Raw genomic sequence first — 26976 nt, forward strand, 5'->3', positions numbered from 1 at the left:
TAGGAGGACTTAGCTTAGAGGATTTTGCTTCTCCTCTAAAACCCAGACTAACCAGGGGATTGCTGGATGCTGGGGTATGTTGCAGGCCAATGACTGCAGAATTACCTGCTGCTGTATCTTGTCTGAGCAATGTGTGCAGCTGCAGCATAGCACAGCTGTTTGAGGAGCTGGGAGAGATGTAAAACTGTTTTAATCCTTTGTAGTTCTTACCTGAAGTTATTGAATAGCATTTTATTAGCACAAAATGGGGAAGGCTCTTTTTTAACACTTGCAAAATATGAACAAGGTGCTCCTGCTGCTGTTGAACACGTTCTTTGGTAAGAGCAACTTAATTTAGATTTGGACGTAGCTCAGAGCAACTAGATCCTTGTTTCATTTATACACATATAGTTTCTGAATTGGATAGTCTGGATTGAAGTACATCTTCAGTGCTTCAAAGAAGTGAAATGGCACACAGGGAGAGGGACTGGCTAACAGCAAAAGGCCGCATCATATAAGTCTGAAGTTTCCCATGAGCTAACGGATGCAATATTCTTTGTGACTATGTGTAGGCATGTCTATTTAGATATGCTTTTTTTTTACAGCATCATGACCACACTGAGCCTGGCAGCACCTGTGAAGTGGGAGCCTGAAGTGTGTTTGTTTCCTTCCCTCTCCTGCCCACGGTAGTGAGGCTGTTCTGTGTCTTGCCCGACTTGCTGTGTACAGGAAGGAGCATAGGCAGGCAGGAACTTTGTCTGAGCTGTCCATATGGGAGCAGAATTAGGATTTCCTACCAGCACAGAAAACCGTTCTAATAGTAAGAAATAAGCCATGATATAAATCATAAATATATATGCTGCCCTTAGGGGATATCAGTTTGTATCACAGGGTATCAATAACCATTCCCTTTTGTGCTGTTGGGCAGGGGAGGCCAGTTAAGCTGCTCTGTGGCAAATGAACTGTTAATATCTGAAGCACCCTCTAAGAGAAAGAGGCATGAGGGCACTATGTCAATTTCTTGTACTGAGATGAAATATGAACTGCAGCAAAAATAGGAAAAAAAATCTGTTTCAATGAACAATCACATTTTGGAATTTTCTTTTCTCCATGGTAGAAATTTAATAAAACAACTGGAAGTAATCAGGAAATAAATTATTTTCTGACCAAGGAAAAAGTTTTTAGGCTTGTTCAGAAAAGGTGAATATCATTCTCATCTCTGTTTCAGATGAGCCATGTCACAGAGGCCAGCCATGATTTGGTTTCTCAACAGGCTGTTTCCTTCAGGGCTTGTTAGGCCTTTGATTTCACTCGATATGGAAGTACCTGTGGTCTTCTGAGCCTGTTATCTTGCAAGATGAACAATCAACAATAAAAATGAATAAAAAACCAAATATGTGCCAACAGACCAGTTTTGTGAATCACAGAGCCACAAGGTCAGTTGTCCTTGATAGACAGCTGGCTATGAATTACCACTGCTAATTAATGCAAAGCTGGGACAATGTTTTCTGTCCCAGAATCATAGAATGACTTGGGTTAGAAGGTACTTTAAAGATCAGCTGATTCCAATGCCTCTGCCATGGACAGGGACAACCTTTCATTTGGCCAGGTTACTCAAAGCCCCATCCAGCTTGGCCTTGAACTTCCAGGGGTAGGGAGTTCACAACTTCCTTGGGCAACCTGTGCCAGTGCCCCAGCCACCTTCACAGGAAAGAATTTCTGCCTAATATCTGTCACTTCATTCTCCTACATGATGTTCTGCAGAAATTAATTTTACAGAACCAACATCCAGCATTTTATTTGTTTTAAATTTATCTGCCATGAAGTTCCCCTTCACTCCTCTCTTTAGCGGTTTCCCCCTCCTACTAAGAGACAGAGTGAGTAATAAAAAAACATTCAGCTTTTGCTGGTTTAAGATTTGTCATCCTGTGCTTTTTGACTTAGAATTGGTCTTGCTAGGAAAAGAAGCCACTGGGAACAGAGACTTATTCTCTGTTCAGACTGACAGCAGGATAGACAGGTGTCATCTCATGATGACATTTAAAGGTGGACGAGCCCCATGAGGGAGGGTGTTCAGTCTGGTGTAATCAGTGTCAACCCTTATGAAGACTATTTTTGTCAACTTTATTTATTCCTTTGAGACATTGCTTTACAATAACAGGAAGACTGTAATTTAAATGGTTATGTGGTGTGGGTGGTTGAATTATTCATTCTTTACAAAAGGCAGACTCTCCATCGAAATCCTAAAGTGGCTGACCTGCAATATCCTCTCTCTTCCCTTCCCACCTGCTGTGCCCTGAAACACGAAAAGAATACTATGGCTCCTTCAATTAATCTGCAGGGATGGAAAATTAGCATATTTCCCTTTTATTTAAGGAAGATGCTTCACCCCTGAGACTTTCGCAGAGACACCTTAATTGGTCATCTTTCCAAGCTTTCATTTTATTAAGAAACAATGAGCAGCATTTTGCAGTTAGCCTATGTAAAAAATGCTGAAGTTTATTGTAACGTGGATCTCTAAACCACTGAAATAAAGACTAGTGTGGGCAATTTGCAATAGCTTCCACTATTTAAATGCAAATGTGCATACAGAGCTTTGTTCTAGGTATCAGTCATTTGATACACCTTGGGTTTTGTCCCTGCCCTTAAATACCTGAGATTCTTTCTGAGATGCACATTCTTAAAAAAACCCAAACAAAAACAACACAACAAAAAACCACCAAAAGCAACAAAAACCATGACTGAAAAACCCCAAGAACCAATCCACCAACCTGCTCCCCAGGTTGCAGGCTGTATATCTAATGTCAATATTCCCTGTGCAGCATCTGTAAAAATGTGTTTCATCCAGGCTTGTTGAGCTTTTGATGGGGTACCCTTCCTTCTCAGACGAGGGTAAGAGAGCAGAGGAGGCTGCTGTTCTGCTAAGTTCTTTATTTCATAGTCTCATAGCCTTCTTGAAGGCAGAGTTCGAAGGGGGTTCACGATAAAGGCAAGCAGCAACAGCAACAGCAACGGCAGGCAAAACCAGCTTCTTCTTCTTCTATATGCTCTATATGCTCCATAAACTTTTTCTTACAGAAGTGTGGATTATATTTGTTAATTGACCAATAAGATTAACACACGATTCTAGTTTTTCTTTTCTTAACCTATCCTGGTCTAATTCTAACAATCATAAATCTCACACAAGCGTTACATAGGTATTACACAGATTTACATGTACAGTTTCTATCAGCTCTTATTGTTTATGTGAACACTCTGTCTAAAAAATGTGAACAGTATAATTCTATCTATATTTTGTCTAAAGTAAAGAATTATGTGAAAAGGTAACACTACTGTAGCAACAACTGTGTTTAAGGTCTCTGCTACAGCTTTTTAATGTTTAAGGCACTTAGCATATATTTCTACTAAAAGTTAAAAAATCTATATTTCTATTTCACTTTAGTGTGGCTTCATGTATCTCAGCTTGTACAAAGGTTTTAATTCAACCCCTGTGCTTTGGTTTCCCTCTGGGCCTGAGTCCAGAGGAGCTTTCACTCCAGCAGTCCCTCACCTTATCCAAATGGCCCTTAGGCCACCAGCTGCTGCTGGAGCAGAGAGGAACATATAGGAGGGTATACTGGCCATGGCATGCCAAATGCATTTGCCACAGCAGCAGCCCTCTTTATTTCTCTGTCTCTTCCTCTAGAAATCTTGAATATGTTTAAATATTAAAGCTGGACACATCTCAGTACATCCCCTGTGGAGTCTTTCATTGAAAATATCCAAAATCCAATAAAATCAGCTGGTCCTTTTGATGTTTGTAAAGTGGTTGCTCACTGAGGTGGCTGGGCTGGGAGTCTCATATCAGACTCCCATAAAGATATCTACAGAGTATTTCCAATAGTGCTCATAATTGTACTCTGCTTCCTGGGTATTCCATTCTGCTCACTAGCATATCCTTTATTTAAAAAAAAAAAAAAGTATATTTAGGAGGATTTGTCTGCTTTATTTCTACCTCAATGTAGCATTGATTTTCTTTGTGTCTTAGAGAAATCCTTTAACCAAAAAATACCTTGAGGTTACAGAAATCTATTCATTTCCTGGGAAAAACTGTTGATAGTACTGTCTAAATCAGAATTGTTTCATCTGTACTAAGAAGGGAAAGTGGCTGCTGTGTCAACTGAGGGTGAAAACTCAGTAATTCTAGCATTTAGGGGGGTTTTGCCTTAATAATGATGCTCCACTTGTATCCCCCTATAAAAACAAATGGAAAAGGACAACAGACTTCCAGGTACTTTTCATGATCACAGACCCAGCACAGCTGGGAATAACAGCAACTTCCAAGCCCTTTAGGATTAAGTTACCATGCAAAATAAGCTTATGTGCTTTGCTTTACAAAGCAAACCCTTTCCATGCTCTCAAATCAAGACTGGTGAAATACGAGGACAAACGCCCAGCTCCCGCAGAAGTATTTATACTTCCATTTAATTTTCACATCAGACACCAATACTATTCACGAAGATTAAAAATGGGAGTCTGAAGACAATAGAGGTTCTCAGCCAAATTAGTATTGTCTGTCAGAAAGAACAGACTCTTTCAGCAGCTGCCACATTAACCATTGGCCTCAGTCAGTTTTCCATTGAGTAGCAGGCGCTTATCCAATTTTCTAATACATACTATTGCCTTGGCAAGGGGTAAGTGGGATCTTGTGCCAGGACACTTGTATCTAGAGCATACTTTGACTCCTTGCTGTGTTTGCAGAAATTCCAGGTACACATCATTAATCACAAAGCCTGTCCGATTCTTGAATTATTTAATACAATATTGGAGAACTTTTGAATTATTTAAAGCAATATGCAAAAGGTTCTCTGTGATATACATGCAGAGATTATTAAGAACCTTGCTAAACAGACTTAAATTGCCAGAACCTAATATCAGCTCCCCATGTTCCATAGCCCTAACTCAAAGAGGGAAAGAAACAAAATACTGCTGCCCAATAGCCTCCTGCTTTACCCTAAAATTTACTGCAACTGTTATAAATAAGTGCAATGGTTTTAATCTACCTCATTTGAAACTGCTCAACACACGACAGGGAAAAATGGCCAGCACATTGTAATTTGGTATTAGTGGAGCATGGGAAAGCCAGGAAGTTTATCTGATCCTCCTGATCCTGTGAACAGGCAGATATAACAGGGAAACAGGTTGTCTTCCAAAGCACCTTGATCTTTCTTTTTTTTTTTCCTGGAGAGACCAGGAATGAAAGAGCAACTTCTATAATGAATCTGGTAGTTCTTCAAGATGCATTAAGAGTGAAAAACATTACTTGGATCTACTTGAGAAGTTCATTCAGCTCCTTAGTCACACCCAGAACAAGTGGACCACAGCCAGATCAGTACAAAAGGTGCCCCAGGAGCCAAACAGCAGAGCTGGACATCAAAATGCAACTTCAGCTTAGCCTCATAAGCAGTTTAGCCCACATTTAAACACAGGATTTGCAGCCATGAGCTTGTTTTGGAGTTATGGTTATGCTTTCCCACTGAAATGGTCCTCACACTCATTATAAAGATAGGCTGGGAGAAACATCCTGAACCCTAAAGAAGGGAGAAGTGGCAGCTGAGTAATTCTCATTGTCAAGAGAATCAGTTCCTGCATCCTTCCTCCTCCTCTTCTTCTCTTACATAGCCATTTGCTAGGGAAGATGGGGACCAGCTCTTTAAAGTCCCTTGAGGACAGGTGGTGATAGAATTAGGACCCTACAGAAGCGAACATGCCAGGTGACCCTAATCTGAGCTGCTGTCTCAGTCTGACTATGCCTGCAGGCACATTAGCAGATAACACTCTGGTTATTTCCTTGAAACTTTTCATCCCAGCCAAGCAGGTGAACTGAAATTTCCTACACAGTTTTTTCCCTTTAGCTTGACACAGAGAAGCTGAGATTCTCCTCCAGTCACACCACTGCAGAGCTGCAGCTCTTTGTGCAAGTGTGCCCATACATCCTTTAACTTGGCCCATGGACATTAGGGAGTCATTTTCAATAGAATATTATTTTCTCTCTGTTTCTAAGTAATTTATCTCTGAAAAAAAGCCCAGTCAGTTTTCCCTGAAAAGTACATAGCATTTTCCCATTTTTAACCTTAAAATACTGCAATTAAATGGTGAAGAAGGGCAGAAGAAGAATTACTGACATGTATTTTTTTAGCCAAGTAATCACAATGGAAGCATTCACTTTTCCACTTATTTTGAGATGGCCATGAACTTATTATATAGCCAACTCTAACACACCAGGATAATATATGACAGTGAATCATCCTGGTATTTATCCATTCAGCTTGCCCTGAGAGTTTACAAGGGCTGAAAATCTATTTGCTTTTCACCTTGTTTAGCCTTAATTTAAAGGTATGACAGGAAATGAGTGGATGCCATACTTCAGTGTCTCTCTATGGGGAGTAAAGCCTGTCACACGTTGTTGCTGATGCTTCTGCCGAGGTATGGACATGGGGGTATGACCCCCTGTGCATAAGGGACAAATACACAGCTCTGCCCTGACAACAAGCCAGGCACAAAACATCCAGGGTTTTTCCCACTCCTTATCCAGTGGTTTGATTATTGGAGAGAAGAAAGGCAGTCCCACTGCACCTCCACACCGAGTGCTCCTGGGACTGTGCAAGGCATCAGGAGGCCCTGACTCATCAGGAACTCGAATTTCTACATCTGTGAAAGGTATAGAATTATTCTGGGAGAGATCTGGGGGGCAGCTCTTCTGCCTGGTGTATCATGCTTCCACTGGTGTAAAGCATGCCTAGTTTTGTGATTTGTTTCATAATGTCATGTAGAGTAAGGTGCTCTCTTTCCCTTCCCTCCCCACAACTCCTGAGACTTTGCTGACACTGTACCAGGTGGATTTTGCCCTTTTTTGTACACTTTTTGGTCATTCATTCAGCACCACATTCTCTTTACTTCATGTACATCCAAAACTACAACATAAAAGTTGACCAACCAGTGCCTTGTCTATCCTGAAGGCAATATAATCACACCACAGGTACAGCTGGCTTCTATTTCTTTCTTTCCTTTTTCAGCTTTTCCCATAATCTTTAGTTTAAGCAATTTTAAAACCAGGTGGCAAGTCCAGTTGTTGTCACTCTATGTCATGACTGGTGAAAAAGGCCTTTATGAATACATTATTTTTGTTTCATGGACATCCATTCTCATCACTTGATTCCTTTGAAATCAATTTTGTGTTTGTAGAATTTAAGAGCTGTGTACTTAATCTCAACATCCTTACAAAGATTTTCAATCAGACATTTATGGTAATCCAGAGCCTACAATACACACCATAAAATTGTTTTAAGCGTAATGTAGACTTTGAAAGGCAAAATATTTTTAGTTCATATTTTCCTTAACTTCTGGATAATTTTAATTGTCTGCTTTGTTGAAAGAAAAGTGTTTGGTTTTTTATGCAACATTATTTTTCCCACTGAGCATTCTTTGATGTACACAAAACCAATAATACAGAGATAACCATCTTGTGCCATTATCGTGGCACTTCAAGACTTCTTTGAATTACTTGTGGTGCTGTAAGGATTAGAAGACTCTCAGATTGTATATGAGCATCTTTCATTTGATTCAGACAGAACTAGTTCTGTTTATTAAGCACTTTCAATAGGAGGGCACCATCACAAAGAAGCAAAAGGCTTCTCAGATTTTATTTTAACTGCAAATTTTACATCCTGCTGCAGCTCAGGGAGTGTTTTCTTCTGCAGCATGGCTTCCTTTGTAAAGTGAAATATTTAGGGTGAAATTCTGACATCTTATTCACATTCTGCAATAACAACTCCTTCCACTGAAATCAATAAGACTACTCAAAGGATGAAGACTTACATAATATGTTAAAGGTGGATAGAATCTGATCCCTCAGAATTTAGCTGCATTTCTTTTCCTTTTAGCCTGCTTGACCAAGCTGGATGAGAACAGCCATAAACCAGAGCTTCGGCCCATGTGAAAATGCTGCTGGTACCCAGAGAGCAGGATTCAAAACCAAACTACAGCTCCTGTGAAGTGCAAGATGGAGAAATAGAAAGGGAAATAATTACAGTAAAAAGCCAATTTAGTTATCAAAAATCTGAAAAATCCAAATGAAGCAATTATTTGTTGAAAAGCAAGGAAGCAAATTGCACTGCAATCAATTGCACAGTGTCATTGAAAATGGAAAAAAGTTAGGGTGAGAAGTCTGAAAAAGTTATGGTGACCTGCAGCTTTTACTTGATTGTTTATTAATAATAGAAGTATTTTAGGATAGATATGTTAACAGGCACACTTACCTGCCTCAACTGATGAGTTACTATTATGGTTTTGCCCAAAGCAAATGTGCTGAGAAAAGAGACTACACACTGAACTTGTAGAGATCCTGGCAGTGCTGATGTCCCTCAGGGATCTTTCTTTAACTTTTACAACTTTTTTCTCTGCTCTTATGCCTGAATGATTTTCTCAAAAAAATCACAGCACTTCCTCCACAAGGTATTGTATCCTGAATCCAGTCAGCCTCGCAGACCACGTCCCAGAGACCAGAAATCCACAGCAGAGTGGCAGATTTCCCACAGGCCACTTCCAGTGTATCAGTTCACAGACAATTGCAGGAATGTTTCATCCTCCTGTTCTTTTCTCAGATGAGCTGGAAGGATGAAAAAAGTGGTTAAGACACCTGAACAGTAAGGAGGTAGTGACAGGCCAGCCTGGGGAGCCAGGGATTCTGTTCACTTGAAGATGTGCTGAAAGAAATAAGCCATGGCTCCCTTCATTTAAATTTATTTATTTATATTTTTATTATTATTTAATGGGGACATGTCACATTATTAATGCAGTGGGAGAGAAAATTTGCAAGCTCCAGCAGACAACTGGGTATAGGGTTGCATGGTATTGTTCTTGGTTTTGCAAGATGGATGTGGCAGATGGAAGAGCCACTGTAGTCCTCGTGTGTATTCCTTTGGTAGAAAGAACAGGAATGTTTGAAACATTCGTAGGCACATAACATTTAGTCATCTCTCCTAACGTTAATCACGCTGGGTTTAGTCTGCAGGAGGGGATTGGAGGAGTTCTGATCCCTTTAGACCAGGCTGATTGCCCTGATAAACTCATACTTCCCACTTAACTGCCTGTTTATCTCAGTGGTCTCATCTTAACACCTGGATTTAGAAGTTTTGTTTTCTGGTAGTAAAGCCCCTGATACAGCTGTGGTTGATGACTTTGTCTGTTAAGCCAGGTTACAATATAAATAAATAATGCTGAGCTGTAAAATTGTGGCTGACACCAAGAAAGCTGACAAAATGGGAATATTTTTGTCTTTAGGAATTAGCATAAGAAAGTTGGGGATGTGCATCAAGCTGATGTTGCTAAACTTCCACAAACATCTTGAGTTCCATGTGGCAGGATCCTGAGGATTGTAATTAAGATCAATGACTTGTCATTTTAATGAATACGGATCCAAATCACACTGGGAAATTTAGCTTGTTGTGTCTCAGTGCTCCAGTTTCCTTTAAAGAAAGCAGGGAAGGTAAAACTTCCTTTTTCCAATTCTTTGTTTCTTCTTTTGCAGTGAGCATGTCAGGCAGGAGTGTGTTTGTTCAGGACCTACATCAGTAATGACCGGGACTCAGACCTGGATACAGAGTTTAGATGAAGTTGCAAGGAGAGTCTTGACAACAGACTTGCTTTTCAGTTTCTTGGTAAAGTATTGGTACAAATTTAATACAAGCCAGCTGTGCTATAGAAGTGGGGCTTCTGGTTTAGATCAGAATCCAGAAACACAGAGCTGTGATAAGAAGTTAATAACAAAGGACAGATTAATTGTACTGTAGAAATGTTTTGACTAGCACTTGTTCAGATTCTGAGCAAGTGTTTTGTCAGTACTTTCTTAACCTGGACGAATTCATCCATCCCTTTCTGGAAAATTCAATGTATTGTGTCATTCAGCATAAGGTAACAGAAGTGTTTTCCATGATCCATGTAATAACCATCCACGTTTTCACCAGATTATCTTGCCTTTCACACAGCAAAAATGTGCATTCCCAAGGAGCCAGATGTTTACACCACCGAGTAGGTGAAATGTAGTAGAAAAGGATGTCATTTTGATGACTCTCTTTATAGCATATTCCTACCAGTGCTCATTTGAGAATCTGGGATGACAGAAGTAAATAATGCTTAGTACTCCTATAGCACAGAACATGTTCAAAATTAAATTTTAGTAGGAGTATGTTTAGAGATCTCTGAAAAAGTAAACATGTACCAAAGGGAGAAAGTTAAACCTTGAGTATGACAAAACCATGTCAAACCAAGAAGTGTTCCCTGGGGAGTGACTCTTTCTCATCTAGAAAAAAAACCAAAAAATGTTTCCGTGTGTAGGTAAAATTAGATGCCTAAATGGACTCCAGGGAAATTATTGTGAGGGAAAAGGTAATTGTTTAATTTCTCACTACAGATCAAACTTAACTTCTAACTTGGGTAAGTATTGAAATTCAAGAGAGACCTTGGAAAAATTTAATAGTTATTATACTTATCTGTGAAAACTAAGGTACTTGCAATCCAACCTGACATTACAGAGATGTTGAGATACTACAGAGATACTACTGTGGAAGTAGTTATTTCCTCCTGATATTTCAGAACAGACTGAGATTTCAGATTAGAGGTAGCTTGGTCTGAAGGCCAGATTCGTAAGAGCTCTAGCATTGTAGTTTTGAGGAAATACAGACAGTATTTGAGCCAAAGTTGTGTGTCACTTAAAGTAAAAATTCAAGAAAAAAACCCATGCCATCAATATTTTGGCTGTTTAAATGTGTTAATATTGTACCACAGTAAAGTTAATTTACTTGTGTTCCCCAACCTACTCCTCCTGGCATAAGATATTGGATGCCAGACACAAAGCTTTTGTCCCCACACCATGCAGAGCAAAACTCCAGTGTATGACCTACCAACATAGAGAAAAATGAGTTGTAAACGAGTGGAATTAAACACAACCTGTTAAATATACATTTTGGAACATAAGGGATGAAAAGATAAATATTAGAAGTCATCCCAATAATAGCAATACATAAAATATCTGATGATTCTCTGAGTATTTTTAGAAAGCAGTGCATTGCTGCGGTATGCAACTGAAATATCACCCAGTGAGACTTCAGCATAATTAAGCAATGATTAATCAATACTTAACTAAAGAAATTAAGCTCAGGAGAAACAATTAATTGAAGTTAAGTGAACTCTGACAGCTCATATTAAACTAAGGCTCTAATTAACAAAAGCATTGTGCATCCTCTAAATGGAGGGATGAGCAGGCTTCAGGTGCTAAGGATGGGGTGAGTGTTACTCTGCAGATTTCTCGATGATGAGGAGTCACTGATGGAGAGCTTCATTTCAAGGCTTTGAAAAGCGAAGGTGACTTTTCTTTGGGTGCCCACAATGCTACTTGGTGACTTGACTCTGTTCTGGCAGTTCAGGTGGGTCTCTGGAGGAACAAATGTAGTCTCCTGCTAGGGTTTGCAGCGTAGCCCCATGTCCTTCTTATAATTTAAGACCAAGCTGCTGGACGAGGTGGGGGGGAACTGCTGTAATGTCTGTGACATTGCCAAACTCCACAGAGCCATGGGGCTTTGGCCCTTCACATCACTTGGAGCTCCACAGCACAATTTCCTGCAGGAGTTGTGGCTGTGGAAAACCGCAGCAGGAGCAGCTGTCCCCAAAGGGCTGCAGCCCAGGGAAGGGCTGGGACAGGGAGATGGGGGAGGAACAGTTTGGGGGACCTGGGAGAGCCCAACTGTGACAGAATTTTCTCCTTCTCATGTCTCTCTCCTCTCTGTCCTTGTGTTTTTATATTCCCCCCCAAGTAACTTTCACTTCTAGTGTTGGTGAATGCCATCATCTACGGACACATTTTATAAACTCTTGTGCATGTGAGAGTGTCTCAGTATCTTTTCTGCAAAGCTTTCTCATGAAACCACAGAGTCACGATATCTGATCTAATGCTTTTGAAAAGATTGATTTATTACCTGGAGAACAAGCCTGGTGGAGGGAAGGAGAAGAATACAGGGAAGAGGTCTAAATTACCATTGTTGGCTCTCAGGAAAGGAAATGGACACTGGTTCTATTTACAGTAGCCAAGCCATGTCCAACAAACCCAGACTGATGATGAGTAAGGGTCAAGAATGGGGGTTAGAGCCTAATCTCAGCCCCAGCCCACCTGAGGGAACTATCCCTCTAGAGAGCAGGGCCTTTCCTTGCTTGTTTTTAGAGGCACTGGAGAATGGCACAAGTATGAGATGAGGGGGGAAAAAAAAGAGATATGATTGGATAGTGGCTTAATTGCTCTGTTAATTGCTTTTCCTCTGGTGCTCCCATCCCTGCAGAGAAAGTGCCTGAGGGTTATCTCAGCTGTGTGAGTTCCCCTCAGTGATGAGCAATTATCTCCCAGGCAGAGACTACCAAATGTGGCTGTCACAAGATAGCTCCATTCAAAATGATGGATGGGCACCAACGAAGACAAACTTCATTCCCAGAACTCAAATCAGGAGCTGGCATAGCCTCATCTGTGTGGGTTTGGCCTGACTTTGCAACAGCATGAATGTCAAGACACACCTCACCAAAGGTTCAGGTCCTGAGTCCAACTCCACAGCTGGAGCCCATCTGAAAACCCTTGTTGGACATTTACAGGTCTGATTTTCCTTTTGTTGAGGCCTCTAAAGGATTGGTGTGGCCATGGAAGTGTTCTGGGTGCTCTGTGTGGAGGAGGCAGCATTGACCAAACCTGAGCTAATCTGATCCAGTGAGTCCCATGCTCCAGGGGGATGAAGGAGCATTTGGAGTCAGGATACACAGGGCTGATGGAGGTAAGGTAGTGTTCTGCTGCTTTGAAGCCACAAAGGTGAAAGAGCAAGCTGAGAACTTGCACTGGTTCTTCTCTTTAAGCAGCTCTACAGCAATACCACAGAGCTCAAGGTGTGCCACAGTCCCCATTTGTGGGGGGACCTGTGCTGTGGAGGAAGGAAGAGATTTACTCTGCAGGAAATTCCAAATCCTAATGGGACAGAGAAAGAAAGCAAAGAAAAACAACACACACCCCCAAAAATGCAAAAGCAAAGTGACCTGCCTGTGGCCACTCAGTAAGGCAGTAGCAGTGTGAGGCAGTACAGCCTGTGCTGTTCCCATTAAAGCCTTTCCAGTAAGAGTGCCTGACCTGGCACTCGTGTGGGTGAGTGTTCCCAAGCAGCTCTATAAATGTGCATTATTGCTGTGTTCCTGCCTGCCATATTTCCTCTTCTTTATTCACCAAGTGGTGGGAGCTGTCTCTGGCTCATCAATTAAACCCAAGAGTGATGATTTCCAAAGGTATTGCTACTTAGCGAAAGAAATTCATCCTTAGGCTAAAGGACAAAGTGCAAGGCCTAAGTGTTATTTAAATGGCCCATAAAATACGTGCTGGCTCTTTAGCTGGAATGAAAATCACCCTTAGCTAACATAGGAAATATCCTGCTTTCCTCTGCCTTCCCCAGTCTTTTCATGATGATGAATGTCTTTCCTCTTGCTCCCCATTATTTCTGTAAATGAGAATATGCTGTAACATTGCTGAGGTTGGGCTAATTAAATCATCTCTTTCTTATCTCATTGATCTGCATTTTAAAGCTGAGCTGATTAAGGATGAGAGACTATATTTGATTAGAAATATGTTTTTGCCAGTTTGTTACATCAAAGGGTAGATTAGAGGAGAGCAGAGGAGTTGAACTCACATGGCTACTGTTTCTCCTGGATGTTGAAAGGAAAGAGAAATAACACGAAATAAAAAACAAACCCCAAGATGCATTTCTTACCCATATTTTTTTTCCACAGCAAATGATAATACCTTTGTTTTATTGTCTGGAAAAAAATTAATAATAGATAAGTGAAATTATGATACAGAGAAAATATTTCTATAAGCTGTGCAATGCTACGGATGGTGCCTTACCAAACATCCAGCAGAAATCTCGCTAAAACTGCAATCCCCTCCTGGTTTTATGGTGGCATCAGCAGAGTCATTCAGCACCCAGGACCAAATGCTTACCTGGGCTGGCAGCCAGAGCAAAGGCTCAGAGCAGGGCCCCTGGCTGGTCCTCTGCCTGGGCAAACTGCACAGCTCCTGTGCAGTTTTTGTGGCATCCCCAACCACCCTGTCTGTATATATTATTAAAGAAAATATGTGTGGTGTGGCTACTAGACAAAGTCTGGTTTTAGGTCCTTCAGTAAGCAAAAATTTTTGATGGCTCCAAGGATGCCTCATCCTCAGAAAGGGCTTTCTCAGGGAAGGGGGAGTTAGGAAAAAGGATAGGAGGCAGAAGTTTAATTTTCCTTTCTCTTTGAATTTTCCAAGAAGACTCAGTGCCATATTTAGCACCACAAATTTGAAGATGGCAAGGAAACCAGCTCATGTGGCCTCCTCTATTGGGCCACCATGCAGCCATCAGAACAGCTTCTAATTTCCCCTCAGTCGGGTTGGGACTGACACAGTGACTTTATTCTTGTGTGCCACTGCTGAACCATACAAGGAAATGCAGCAGAGCCTCTTCGACCTCCCTCCTCCAGAGGACTCCAGACGGGGCTGTGCTGCTCTTCTCAAGGTGATTGCAGGGAGGATGCTCCTCTCTGTCACCTTGGTGCCTGTACAGAGTCACCCACACTGCTCAGCTGCTCCTCTTCACTCCTTCATCCCAGGCTTCCCCCATGGTCCCAGCCTGAACTGCAAAGGTAACCAGTGCAAGCACTTTGCTGCATTCATTGCCCACAGCCATCCTGCTGATGGCCCACGCTGTCAGGGGCTTAAACAGCTCCTGTGGAAGAGCCTGCTGTAAGTGGGTGTCAGGCCACAACATTCATCACTTGGCTCTGGGGTCAAGCAATCAGAACAGGAGTTAGAGACAGCAGAGAGAATCCCAGAGATCTGGCATGTTCACTTGGAAAGGCAGCACAGCTGCAACAAAGCATGGGCTAGGGGAAGGGAAACAGGAGTTTTACCCCTGGAGAGACACTGTGCAATATTATGCTTTATTAGTGACATGTAAGAGATAAGTAGGAAGGAGCAGAAGATGAAAGAAAATTTTAATTTCCTTTTCTTAAAGAAAGAGTGCATAGTTAGTAATAAGACACAGACAACAACCGTTACCATTGTCCCTATATCAGCCCAGTGGACTTTTCTGAATACCAGCACCACCAGAAATGAGTTCCTCTCTCTAGCTGCACTCCTTTCCTCTGCCTTTTTGCTTGAAATGCTCTTTTGAGGGGATTGCATGTAGGAACTCAAGCAAATTTCATACTTTCTACTCAAATGCAGTAATAGGTGAGGATGACAGGCTACTTGCAGGAAGATATTTATTAAAAAACACATCCCAGACATCAAGACCTGAATGTACAGAAACAGCTTTAGATCTCGTCCTTAAAATGTGATCAGAAGCCATGAAAAATTAATCTGTACATAAATTTAACAACCAAAAAAAATACAGAGTGAGAAGAATGGTCAGCTCATCTAGCATGGGATTTCTGAAATGTCTGAACTGTAGAGGAACAAAACTAACTGTTATCAATTCATGGCTTATTTTTAATTTGTGTCACAAGTGAGGTGGTGCAAAAGCTTATTTATTTATTATGAAGAAATACAGATATTTATCCTTAAATGAGAATTAAGGAAACTTCCTGCAAAAGATTAATCACAGCATGCCACAATGAGATTTAATAAACATGAGATGCATGTAGGAATTATTTTTCTATTTTTGTAGTGGCTGTATTTGCTTGTATTACTGCTCAGAGAGATAATAGCAGCTCTAGTGGCATTACTATTGAAATCCATGAAATTTCCCTTGAATTAAAAGAATCCTTTAAGGAACAGCAAGGATGAGGAAGGTGACTCCAAAGCTAGTGAGTCTTCTTCCAGAAGATTGATTACTGTAAATGGGAGTTTAAGTTAAAAGGGACTGAATATGCCTAGTCCTTCAAACAGTTGGACTTCATGCATTTCATTTTAGTTTTATGCGTTAGGCAATGGGATTTACAAGGAAAGTGGTCAGGATGCAGGTTTCAGAATTTACCCTTAAATGTGAATTTACCTGCTTCATGTGCAGTGACCAAGACTGCATTTCTGGAGAGCCATCCACCACTGGAGGTTCATCAGTTAAAGTATTTATTAAAATCCCAATTCATATTTGAATACAATTTCCGGTCACCTTGTTATGTGCCAATTCCCCACAAAATTTAATTGGTAATTAAATAATTATTCACTCCCATTACTATGTGACAGCAGAATTGATCCCATTTAATATCTCCACAAATTTCTCTTAAATAGATGAATGCAGAAGCCCAAAACAATGGCCTCCATTAAACCCAAATTAAAGGCTTATTTATGAGATTCAGTTTTTCTATTTTTCCAAACAGGAACTTAATTTCTAGTACCTTCTGAGCTAATGTTTCTTTTAAAAGATCTGTTTCAAGAACATTCATACTTCAATTCATTACTTTCCTCTATGAGGCAATAAGAAGATGCCTGTGTAAGAGACACTGCAATGATAAAAATAACAATGTCTGAGTAATACTGGGGGTGGTGTTGCCAGTGTGTATAGAGGAGGCATTTGAATAAAACTGTGTTGCCAAGTTTGCAGGTTTTTTATTACAGTGATTAATAGAAATAGTTGTTCTCCTGAATTCAATGTTGTTATTTTGTCTAGGTTTACAAAGCCTGTTCAACAGGAGCTGTGTACACATATTTGTGTGTAAGTGAGGAGGCCACTGGCTGATTCCTGTTCTTAAATGTGACTGAACAAAGTGTAGAATTTCTAAGGAACTTTTGTTTTTTTCTATCTCATCTATAAGAAAGCTCAAAAGTATCAATTGTTTTAAAAATATCAAGCAATTGTATTAGAGAGGCCAATACTATCCTTCTGTGTGTAATATGGGATTCCTGTCCCAAGTCTCCCCTCTAGCTAGATGACAGGCAGAAACAGTATGGGAAACTCGCAACAGATTGAGCCCTTTTCAGCCCAAAACTGTCTACAGAATAGTGCTCAGCAGCAGCAATTTGTTTATTTGAAGGCAGGTCCCTTGCAGAAGCATGGGCTCGAGCAGAGTGGAATTTTTTCTCTTAGAGTCTTTCCTTGGGTCTTGGTTTCACCACATCATGCAATCCAGGGGGGTGATTGTGTCTTTGACAAGGTCTGTGCAGAGACAAGTATTTCACAGAGAAGCTGAGACTTCATACCATCCCTGGCTGCTGGGCAGACACGTCCATGTGCCCACACGTCTGTGTTTGCAGCAAATTTCACCTGGATGAATGCAATCATCTTCAGGATGGAGATGTCAGTCAAAAGCTTGGGAAATGGAGGCAACGCTGCCCTGGCTCCAAAAGTCTCACTGATCAATGTGAAAGGGATCTAACTTGAGGAACTTGTAATCTTTGCCTTGAATAAGGCTCTTGTTAGAAGAATTGCTCATACTTGGGTGAGCTGATTGAGCTGGTCTGAGACAGAAAGTAAAGAGTGATATCTCAGAGCCTCCCTCAAGGCTACAGAATGAACGAGCTGTGGTAGCCAGCAAAGAAGAAACTGTCACGCATGTTCCCCTAATCTGAAACCCCTCCTGAATGTTCACCTCAGGGAAAACATCTGTAAGGAACAGCTGGTAGTGGCAAAGGGTTATGGGAAGCTGGAACTTGCAGTTCAATCCTTTAGCATATCTAACTGTTAAATTGATTTCAAAAGAGAAGGAATGTTTAATATGTCTAATTGAAGCAGGAGAAGGTGTTTTCAGTTTAGAAGAGCTTTCTTAAAGGGTTCATGAAGTCTAAAATTAATACTCATCTTTTAAAATGTATGGTCTCATTACTACCAACTCTTCCATAGCTGAAAAATCATACATTTTACGTTTTCTGGGATAACATACAGCACAACATTTTGTGGCTGCTTTAACTAGCTTAGAAACTCATATTGCAAAAAAAGCCCCAAAACAAACCTCGTCTGCAGACCGGATAAAATAAGCCATAAATCCAGAGTGAAAACATTTAAATGGCAGGCAAAGCCCACTGTAAAAAACCTCCATGGGAATAAAAGAAAAGTCTTTGAACTCCTGTGAGTGATAACAGGTTTAAAATCTTAATGCCAATACCCTGCCTAGTAGAGCAACAGACTTTGAAAGCATAGGTCAGTGTTCCAGCTGTCTGACATTGTGTGTCCAGCCAATTCTTGTCCTTTATTTCCCTGGTGCTGTAAAGATGATGAGGGACAGAAGCTGATTGAAGACTGTAGCGCCCAATTTTTCAAAGACCAAGTGTTATTTAATGTTTAGCTGGAAATCTGTATGTGGATTTAAGTCTTGGGCCAACACTTTAATAATTACTCTGGCTGTTATGTTTCTCCAGAAAGAAGTCAATCCAAGGGTTGTGTTAGACTCTGAAGGCACTTAGGGTAGCTTCAGAACAGATTTTGTTTATCATTGTCGTTATAACAAGTGTTTTTGGGTTTTTTCCCCAGTCTGTTGGGCTATCTAAAGTGTGACAAGGGATATTACTTAACAACAGCTGGAGGCCTTTGAGGAAGCAAAGACTGACTGATTAGGCTTAACTTGTCATTTTCTGATGAATTCTTTTGAACAAAAAGTAACTCAGGCATGTGGTTAATGATAGTTTTGAAGGACACAAAGAGAAACTATGAGTAAAGTTAGAAATTTATTAGCATTATAGATTAAAAAAAATAGGAGATTGGAAATCAGCTGGAAAAGTAAGTAGAGGGTGCTTTAAAAATAATGCAAATTATATAAAATAAACCATAGTTGCTTTGCTTTTTATAAGGCATCTTTAGATGTACTGTTGTGAAAAAACCTACTTCAGCTTGTTTAGAAAGTAAAGTAAAATCAGGTGTGAAATGAGTTTTGTAGTCTATGAAAATCTGAGGTTCCAACAATTGACCTTTGCTAAGACAAAATTAGCAAAGTGTAAAATTTCAAACAAAAAATACAGGGGAAAAAACCAGACCAAAATAGAATTTCCATCTGACTTAGGAAGTCTAGGTTACAAATACCAGCTTTATTTTTAGGAGAAGGACTGGGACTCCCCAGATCAGAGCAATTACTTCTACTATATTCTTGAATGAAACCTGAATGTTGCCATCACAGGCTTTTGTTTTTGACTAATTGTCATTTTCCAGTGAAACACAGTTTTGGCTGTTGCCTGTGTTGAGTCTGAGGGTGGCAGGGGGTGTGAGTGATGGTGACACTCCATGCCCACAGTAACCCCCATGAGGATGCTGCCAGAGGGTTGTACTGTCATGGTTTGAACCTACTACATGTACAAACTAACTAACATCTGGTCACACAGGGGTGGCAGGTATGATCAGTTCAAAGCAGGTGGAAATACCACACAGAGAAATCTAAATGACCGTAAGTGTTGGAGAAGCAGCAGTGGGATGAAGTTCAACCATTCAAAATGTAAACTCACCTAATAAGGAATTCTGCAATGGCTTGGGACATGACTTGCTGGGAGAAAGAGGACATAGACAGGGCAGCTGATGACAGAAAAATCATGAATCAGACATAAGCCTGTATTGTGTCAGGGAAGACATTGTCATTAGGGGAGAGTGAAGAATTTAATAGCCCAATACTAGACACTTTGAAAACTCACCTGGAATACTGACTGCCATGCTAGTTAAAGTTCTGCAAGAGTAATGCACCCAGACTGGGGGAGATTCAGTAAAAAACTATTAGTTATGATAAGGAAAGCCATAAAGAATCAGACTAAAGGCATTTGCAGTGCAATCGAGTGTTCCTGATGGTGACCAAGAGTTAAAGTTAACAAAGAGTGCAAGATAGTATAAGCATGTGTAACAGTTCCTCAAGACACTGTCAGTCTTCAGCAAATTTCAATTTAAAAGCTTCCTGAGCAAGAGGCATTATCTTTGCTTTTACTTTCTTCCAACAACTCTTTCCTCTGCTGCATTTCCTCCCATACCTTCTTCTACCCGCTTTGCTTTCAGCTTGCTTTCAGCATGTCTGCAGCAGCAGGGGATTTCTGCAGACACAAGATGTAAGAGAAACATCAGCTTTTGCTTCTTTGGAAACAGATCCTTTTTAATTCCTCTAACATTGCTAATTCTTATTTTTAAGAAGACAATAAGCAATCATTTCTTGTTCACTGCTTTCTCCCTAAAAGGGATCTGGGAAATGGAAGTGCCTGTCTTACACCAAGACAGCTTGGCTTATTAATTTTAACACAATTAAGGATGAGGGAGCACGACTGAGATCCATAAACGGGCACCGGGCTACACAGCAGTGAAGAGCAAGAGCAGTTTCAGCTTAAGAAAAATTTTGTCCAAAGAACAAAAGAATATTGGGAATGAATAAATTCAAGTTGAAAAGTAGAAGAAAGGTTTTAGCCATGAAGATAGTGAGACGCTGGGATAGTCTACTGGTCATGGGTTGGCTTTGACTGAGCTATATTTGTACAAATAGATCTATTAATTTAAAAGAAAACACCTTCATTTTTTCCTTGAAGCTTAGGAGATCAGTTGCATCAGGCATGTTAAATTTTCACAAATGGAAATGGTTTGGTTAGCATCACTTCAGGTTGCCTTTGAGTCTCTTGTCTGAATAGTCATGACCCATTTAGAGAAGGATGAAGCATGGCCTTCTAGTCATGTTTGCAGAGGTACTTGCATGAATGACCCAGATGCTTTAATCATTCAGACATCTCCCTTCTTGGAGGGGATGGAGAGAATCCTGAGTGATTTAAAGATAGAGCATACATTTAATTAATGAAAAATGTCATATAGCACAATGGCAGAGGAGCCCACCTGATGAGTTGGGAAGGCTTTTCCCATTTTCTGCCCTAATTTTGGGAATGAATAGTTTTAAGAACCTGCTCAACTCTTGTCACTGCAGGACCATAACACTACACCTCCCTTCATAGTGTTTTATCCCCTCCAAAACCTCCTCTGATGGAGCTTTGTTCCAACACTTCCCTGGACTTTGCTCTCCTGTCTAATGAATTTCACAGTTAGGAAGCTTTCTCTGATGCTTTGTCCCTCACAGCCAGATAAGAATGGATAAAGAGCTGCCTTCAGACGTCAGAGATGAAGAGTTCTTATGTGCACGGGAACAGTCCCAAAAGGAGTGAGACAAAGGACTACTGCAAATATCAGCAGTGTGGTTACCTTTGCTCACCTTATATAGCAGGGATCTAGCAGGAAATGCAAAGGTGTGAATTTCAGCACTTGTGAAAATGCCAGATTTACAGCCTTAAATAGCAAAGTCTTCTGCCTCTCCACAAAACAAATATAGCAGGATGTCCACTGTGAGAGTTTTCTCACAAGTAGGCGTCAGCCCAAGGGTGAGAAATGGTAAATAGGCACCCAAGGTGGGGAAGAAGTGGTCTTTCGTCCTCTGAGTGACAGAAATTGAAGCAGGGCCACCGGTTTTTGCACTGTTGACGTTTGACACGGATCAAATGAAAACACTTGCTTGTTATGAATATGGGTTCATTTTAACTTGGCAACGGAAGATTTCTTTTCCAACAACCAGCCACTGAAATCGCCCTGTGACCTGCCAGTGGATTTAAAAACAATGTCATGGAAGGTGATTTGGGCTGAGATGTCATCTATAAAATATTTATTATAATGAGATATATGGATTTCAGTCACCTAGTACATCCTGCAGTAGCTGCTAGATGGGTTAAAGACCAAATTACTCAATCTTAATGTCATACACAGCTCTTGCACAGTATTTTTATTGCTAATTACTTGGTGGCATTATATTCACATAAAATAAGACCAATACGGACATGGCTGTTTGGGCAGCCAGGTTGGACCTTTCCTGTGTAGCTCTTTACCTTGTCAGTGGAGGTGAATCACTAGTTGAAGCAAGATCCAAAATGAAGCTGGAGTGCTTAATTACCCTTGAAAAATAGAAAGGTCAAAATAGGACAGGAACGACAAAGCCAATTGAGCATCTGGACAGCGTCCAAGCTTCAGTCCTCACTGTCATCTCCTTGTTCCTTTTTTTTGGAGGAGTCTACATTTAAGTGAAGTTGTAAAAAGATATTTATGCTGTATTCTCTATCTCTTTCTCTCTTTTTCTCCTTTTTCCCCTTTCTTTTCTTTCTCCCCCTCTTCCTGCTTTCTTCTGCCTTCTCCCTCTTCTCCTTCCTCCCCTCTCTTGCTGTCTTCTTTCTTACATGGGGGTGGGGGATAAGGATCAGGCCCAGTGAGGGGATCCAGGATGACACACAGCCTGAGATATCCACGGGCCAGCACTGAGCTGGTCCCTGGACCCGGCAGCCAGACCCCCAGTGTGTTGGGGCTCTTGTGGCCCTGGCACATATTCCTCACACAGATTTTATCTATGGACACACACACGTAGGATCTGTACATCAAAACACTTTGCATATGCGCATCTGGTGCATAAATATGCAGACAGAGGCACACTGATAGAATCAATTAAAAGCTCTCTCTGCAGCACTCAAGTTTTGCTGATCGTTAATCACAGATGTCTGCTATCTTTTTATCTCAAGTCAAAGATTCTCTGTCTCCTTTACAGTGATCAATACACTGGGGTCGCCTCACAAAGTCCACGGATTTTTGTTTGAAAGACCTGACAGGACAATAACCATATGATCCTGACCCATGTAAGAGGCTTTGGGTGACGCACATGTAAGACTGCTTGTATTATATCTATAATTCATTTGCAGCTCGGTCTCTTGGGGGAATGGGGGAATCATGGCAGCTGTTTAACAACCCACAGTCACAACTGAAAGTCAGAGGAGCCTCAATTCAGCCAAAACATTATGTAAAGATTGTGCTCACTGGGCCAGGGAACCTGAACTAACATGTCTATTTGTGTGAGGAGTTTTGGGGGATTTCTTAATGACTGTAAGATCCTTGATTTTATGGCTCAGTCAGAAGTACAATAGCCATAATTACATATTGTAGCGATAGTATTCTTACAACTACAAAGTTTTAAGGATGTGTGAAATGAAAAGTTACTGTAAAGAAGTAATACCATTTATTAGACCAACAGAGAGTGAGTGTCCATGCACATAGTCCTTTCTACATTTCTCAAGCAGAGAAAATAGATGAGAAACTAGGTAGGGCAAGGTGTAACTGCTCTCAGTTTAGCAGTATCACATTAATTGTTTCAGACAAAATGGCTGATGAAAATGAGGCCCCATGGGACAGAGACGGATGGATTATTACTGCCCCAGTAATCATGTGGGAAGCAGGATAAGGTACACATGGAAAATGACCAGTGCTGGACCAAGTCTAGCATGTCACAGCATCACGGAATGGTTTTTGTTGGAAGGGACCTTAAAGATTGTTCCAAGCCCTCTGATATGGGCAGGGACACCTTCCACTAGACCAGGTTGTTTCGACCCCATCCAACCTGGCCTTGAGCAATTCAAGGGATGTGGCAGCCACAGCTTCTCTGGGCAGTCAATGGGCATAGCTGACCGTGCCTGGACTGCAAAGTAAACTGCTTTGGCAGTGGTATAAACTTCTGCATTTCACCTTTTTGTTGGTCTGGTTCTGCACTTAGCTGATGCACCAAAACCCACTGAAAACCTGCAAAGCAGATTAAATGCCTCTATTCAAAGAGAGAGAAAATGAAACACTAAAGCTCAGCCCCCTGTAGGAGCCATGAAGATGTGGGAAAGAACAGAGAGCAACACAGAGCACGTTTCTAAGTAGCTGCAGAAATACCACAAGCTCGCAGATCTCAGATGCTGTATTTGGATTTTTTTATTCTCACAGAGGAAGTAGTAAACCTAAAAAATATAACACATGTGAATTAAGTTGTGAAAGAGCTTTCACAGGGGAAGAGATGACCCAGGCCATCAATCACCATCTTGGGAAAGAGGTGTTTGCAGGGGTGGTGAGAGAGAAGATGAATGGGGATGGGTGGGCTAGATGGACCTCTGACCTTGGGCACCAGGGCTGTTTGGATGGTCTTACTGACCACACTGAACACTGCTCTACTCTGGTTCTTTCTGGTTCATAGCCATGAACCCCAGAGCAGAATCAGGGCAACTTTGCTTTCTGGTACTTGTCTGAGCTCTGCCTTGAGTCCTTTATGAGTTTTCCACCTGCCTTTGCTCGACTCCAGGGAAACCAATTGCTCTCTGCCAGCTTTTGTCAACAGCATGTGCAAGGACAATGTTTGCAAGACAAAATAACTGGTGTTAAGATTTCTCTGTAAAGAAGAAGAGGTTGCTTTATTAAAAGGTCAGTTCTGCATCTAAGAGGTTAATAAGTATTCGCTGAGACTCATCAATGTCAAGACTAAAACCAAACAGGAAAATGGCAATCTCTTTCTCTTTTGTAAAGGAACTTGTTGAAATAACTGCCTAAGTCTGCCCTCTGTTTACTAAAACAGCTTTGGAAATCTCTAAATCCATTTATCCTGAGGATTATCATCATCTGGTTTCCAGACAACATTCTTATTTCCTCCAGTGAGGTTTTCTGATACCTTAGGCCATTAGCTGTGGTATTGATCTTTCCTTAATACGTGAGAATTCCTACAGCAAAGGCAGCTCTGCATCTAAAAAACCCCAAGCCAAACCTGTTTTTATCTGAATAGCCAGAACAACATTTTGTGAGAGACAAAATTTAACATTCTGTAGCTTTTGTTTATAATAAATGTATCAGGGCAGGCACTAACTACATCCTTCACAGAATAGACTGAGCCTGTTATCAGCCACTTGGGGAAATTCAGTTCCAGAAACAAAAGCCTGTTACATGCCAGTCCTTCAGCTCCTAGTCCTATGGCTCAGCCCTGGGGAAAGAGGTAACAGGCAGTGCTTGGGAGTGCAGCCTCTGAGATTTTGCCTGGCTCTTCCTACCCCCAAATCCACCCCCCCCCCGACAAATCCTATGCATCATTCCATAGAAAAGTAGTAACCAAGACCCTTATTACTCATCCTAAATCATCTGACAGGGATTGTCAGGATGGAGCCTCTGTAATAGAAATGGAGGGAAGAAACCTTAAGCAAAAGTCTGATAAAAGAAATCACCACACCTTTACTTATTTTTTTCCTGCTTTAGAGGCCTGTTTCCCTCTTTGTCTCCCACTTACTAGGCAATGTTGGAATCTGACAGTTACTCCTCTATTTAAGGAAGACAATCCAGTAACCTTGGGAAGAGGGAGATGAAGGCAGCTGGGAAAGGAGGTGAGAGCATTTGGACCATTTGGACAGGAGGGAATCTATTGCTACTTCTAAACAAATGGGAGCTTGTTGAAAAGCTTAAGTTACTCAGAAAAAGTTTTATCTGTAGCTGTAATCCATAAGGCAGAGAACATAAATTCATTCACCTTAACTATTAGGACAAACTTGTTTTCCCAATAGTTCAGCCAGAATCTGCGTATAGACAACTCTTGTGCCCCCACCTCCAGTACCATGACTTCCAGCAAGTCTCTCTCTCTGTTAAACACAGGAGTCATGCAGCCCTATACAGAGTTCATGGGAGGAGAGAGGTTCCCCCAAACACTACAAAAAAAGATTGACTAAAAATGCCTGACATGGAATAGGAAAAAGATTGCTAGAATTTGCTTCTTGCCACTTTGGACTTCTTTTGGTGCTTGAAGCATAATTTTCAACAGTTACAGAGAAGTGTGATTTAAAATTTCTTCTTCAGAAGAGCCCTTCAATGTATGAAAGTCTTCATTAACACCTAGGAGCAGTCATTATGGTCAAAAAATTCAAATTTGGGTGCCTTAACTAAGAATAAGTATATACTTTATCAATTTTTCAGTATGTCTGAGCACCTGCAGATAACATTCAAGACGAGTTAATTACAGGATCCTAAATATGGATTAAAGAATTAGTTTTAGACATCAAATTGTGAAAAGTTTAGCTTATGTAACTTACCAGGGCCACTTGGAAAGTTGTTGGATTTAGATGTAGAATCACAAATCTTCTTAAACAGGAGGAAGGATGCAGCAAAGGATCCAGGTTTGTCTTCCCTGTTTGCCACAAACTGCTTCTTCCCCAAACCCAACAGGGAATTAAAAACCATAGGACTTAGGGTTCTTTTTCTGAAGTTTCTTTCTTAATTGTATTAGCAGATAGGAGTGATCCTGCAGTATAACAAAACAAACCAAAAAACAAATCCTCAAACAAAACTGTCATTTTAGGCCATAGACAGATGCTCAGTGTGCAGCCACCTCTGCCAGCTGAGGATATTATCATGTTCAGCTGCTATTTTGCAGCTCTGAATTTGTATCTCTTTCCCTTTTCCCTTTCTGCAAGCATTTCAGCTCTTCTGGCAAAATGAGTCCTGTGAACACTCCCTAACTCAAACAGTAAAAATAGGTGATTAGAGTTATTTCAGCTAGTTGTGGTTGAAGAGGATAGATGTAACAGTGCTGAAATGGGGGTGGAGAACAAGTAATTTTTGGCTACAAACAGTAACAGCTTCAACATAAAGAAGAGAAAATTTGGAAAAGGATACTAGTTTTACAAGCTGAACATACTGAGTTCAACCTCACAGCCCTCAAACTAATTACCCTGAGATAAAACAAGTGGATTTTAGCTTTTCTTTAAATAGTGAGGATAATCTGGTAGTGATATAACAGTAAATGTCACAGCAAACGGATTCAGAACTAGAGCTCAGCAAAACAAGCAATGTTCTTTTCCATGCAGTGTTTTTAAACAAATACCTGTGCTTTTCTTTATTAAAAGTTTCTTTTTGTCTTGCCTCTTCTTCTCCCAAATCCTGCCAGTAAAAACTCTGCATTTTCAGAAGTGTATCTAGTTATATGCAATATCAGTCAGGGTCAAAGATCTTCCTTTGCTGTTATTTCGAGCCCGGTTGCCAAACAGGAGCTGCACAAAATGTCAGCCCGCTCGTGGCCTGTGAGGGCTGTGCTCGAGCAGCACTTCAAAGAGGCAGCTCAGGGGGAAATTCGTTCTCAGCTCACTGTGGGGGCCCGTGTGATTCACAGAGCTCCCGCTGGCGCTGGCGACAGCGGCGTGGCCAGAGCTGT

The 26976-nt window shown here is 40.9% G+C and overlaps 1 long non-coding RNA gene across 3 annotated transcripts in view; it reads right to left on the minus strand.

Moving 5' to 3' along the window:
• The window catches only part of LOC104692625, an 80432-nt gene extending 54126 nt beyond the window's left edge, over positions 1 to 26306 (minus strand). For all 3 annotated transcript variants that reach the window (XR_005601542.1, XR_005601541.1, XR_005601540.1), the window contains exons 1-3: positions 25859 to 26306; positions 8277 to 8626; positions 7837 to 8006 (exon numbers count right to left, since the gene is read on the minus strand). This is a non-coding gene — a long non-coding RNA (uncharacterized LOC104692625). The remainder of the gene's footprint in view (positions 1 to 7836; positions 8007 to 8276; positions 8627 to 25858) is intronic.
• Between the last annotated feature and the right edge of the window lie 670 nt (positions 26307 to 26976).

This window comes from Corvus cornix, chromosome 2 (assembly GCF_000738735.6).
Source record: "Corvus cornix cornix isolate S_Up_H32 chromosome 2, ASM73873v5, whole genome shotgun sequence".
NCBI lineage: Eukaryota > Metazoa > Chordata > Aves > Passeriformes > Corvidae > Corvus > Corvus cornix.